Source organism: Octodon degus, unplaced genomic scaffold (genome assembly GCF_000260255.1).
Source record: "Octodon degus isolate 3935 unplaced genomic scaffold, OctDeg1.0 scaffold01075, whole genome shotgun sequence".
In the NCBI taxonomy this organism is placed as follows: domain Eukaryota; kingdom Metazoa; phylum Chordata; class Mammalia; order Rodentia; family Octodontidae; genus Octodon; species Octodon degus.
The window spans coordinates 1-1,922 of NW_004525651.1; the positions used below are offsets into that span (position 1 = coordinate 1).

Consider the following 1,922-nt stretch of genomic DNA (forward strand, 5'->3'; position numbering starts at 1 on the left):
TTTCCTACTCTGCAGGAGGGGTGGGGGCGGGCGGGGTGGGGGAGGCACTGAGGAGTGGTGGGGGGCGGCCTGAGGGGCTGGGAGAGGGTCCGGCCCACGCTGCGCCTGGGCTGGGACTGGTCCCGCCGGCGCAGGCTAGGACTCTTGAAGGTGGAAGTCAGAACAATGCAGGAGATGAATGCAACACTCATTTGAAAGAAGATTTTTCAAGCCTAAAATACTAAACCCAAAGAATTCTGTGCTAGGTTGCCTGGGGAAGGATCAAACCTGCCCTCCTCCCTGCCTCTGTCTCCCTCCTTTCCTTCCTCCCTCCAGCACTGGAGAGTCAACCCAGAGCTTTTACTCCAACCCACATCCACAGCGCATTTTTAAACTGTATTTTGAGACCGTTGCTCAGTTGCCCAGGTTATGCTTCAACGTGGGGCCATGCTGGCTGGCTTTTGTACAGTGCTGGGATTGTAGGCTTGCGCAGCACACCTAACTGTTTGACGCAATGTCTCTTTAAAATACGTGTTAGAATCTAAGTCCCAATGCCAATAGTGTCAAGCACTATGGCCTTTGGGAGGTGACAACTGTGAAAGCTGCCCTTCATGACCCGGACCAGGTGACCTTGTGAAAGGGCCTGGCTGAGGGGGCGCATCTCACTTCATCCTCTGCACAGAAGGATGCAGTACTCTCCCCCCTCCAAGGCCCAGAGCACTCCAGTGCCATCCTGGGGCTAGAGAGCATGTCCTCACCAGATGCTGAGCCACTGGAGGTTTCATCTCAGACTTTCCGGCCTCCGGATAATGTGAAAGCTTCTCATAAGTACTGAGGTGAGGGCATCTCTTGTAGCAAGAAGAGACGGCTACACTCATGCTGCGCTCATAGCTGACCTCTGCTCTGTGCTGAGGGATCTTCCCCTAATTATTTTGTAGTCACAAATAAAACATTTTTCTGCTTTCATTATTCGATAGGGTGTGGTATAAAAGGAGAGAAGGTTAGCACTCCCCGTGACAAGGATGGAAGAGGCCCTCGGGCCTGACCACATGCATATGGTTAAGGCACTGCCACCTGCTTCGTGACATCTAACCACTGTTTTAAAAGGAGAAGAGCTAGGAAACATGACAATGTCAAGCCATACAGTTATATGTAGAAGATGAGCAAGGCAATGATCCTGAGAATGTTCAGAAGATTTTTTAATCTAGCAGTTAATTGGAAAGACTCTCACCCTGACTAACTATATATACTGTTACCTGTAACTAAGCTACTGCACTGCAGATGGTAATTTGTAAGAGTAGTTTCATGCTTGGAGTGCCTGTCATTCTGGTCTTCTGAATACGGGCTGCTTGTCATGACATGCCAGTTGCTGCTATGATGTCTCTCAGGTAGGTGGATGTTCAAGAAGAAGGGGGTGGTGAATGAAAGCAAGAGATAGGAAAAGGAATATTGTGGGACTGTCCTGCTTCAAGGTTGTATATGGTGAGATTTTTGGACTTATGTGAAAACATGAGAAGTATATAATTCTTTATCCTATTTTTAAAATATAATCCAATTTTTAAATGTTTTTATCATATTATGCAGGGACTTAAAGTTCAACATATCAATACTTGATGATAATACCTGTTCCATACTATGCCTAAGATGTTTGATATGCAGACAGATAGTGAGGTTAAGCTTAACAGTCTAAGTTGTATGGTATTAACAATAAACTTGTCTTCTGGATAGTTAACAACCTAAGTTTGCAGACCAAAATTAGAGAAAAAGGAGGGCTGCAAGGAAAGCCAACATTTTGGCCCTAGCCTTCCAAGGTCAATTAAGACTCAGGACATATGAGAATTTGTACTGTAACGTCATGTAACTCAGTAGTGTCCCAAATTTTCTGGTCAAGGAGATTATGGGGCCAAAGAGGAAAGTGATCGATGATGTAGAGTGTGCCTAAG

At 46.3% G+C, this 1,922-nt stretch overlaps 1 non-coding gene across 1 annotated transcript; it reads left to right on the forward strand.

The window, feature by feature from the left end:
• The first annotated feature begins 957 nt into the window (after window positions 1-957).
• LOC111814886 lies at window positions 958-1,083 on the forward strand. Its single transcript, XR_002819751.1, has one exon. It is a non-coding gene; the product is annotated as a U6atac minor spliceosomal RNA (small nuclear RNA).
• Window positions 1,084-1,922: the final 839 nt, after the last annotated feature.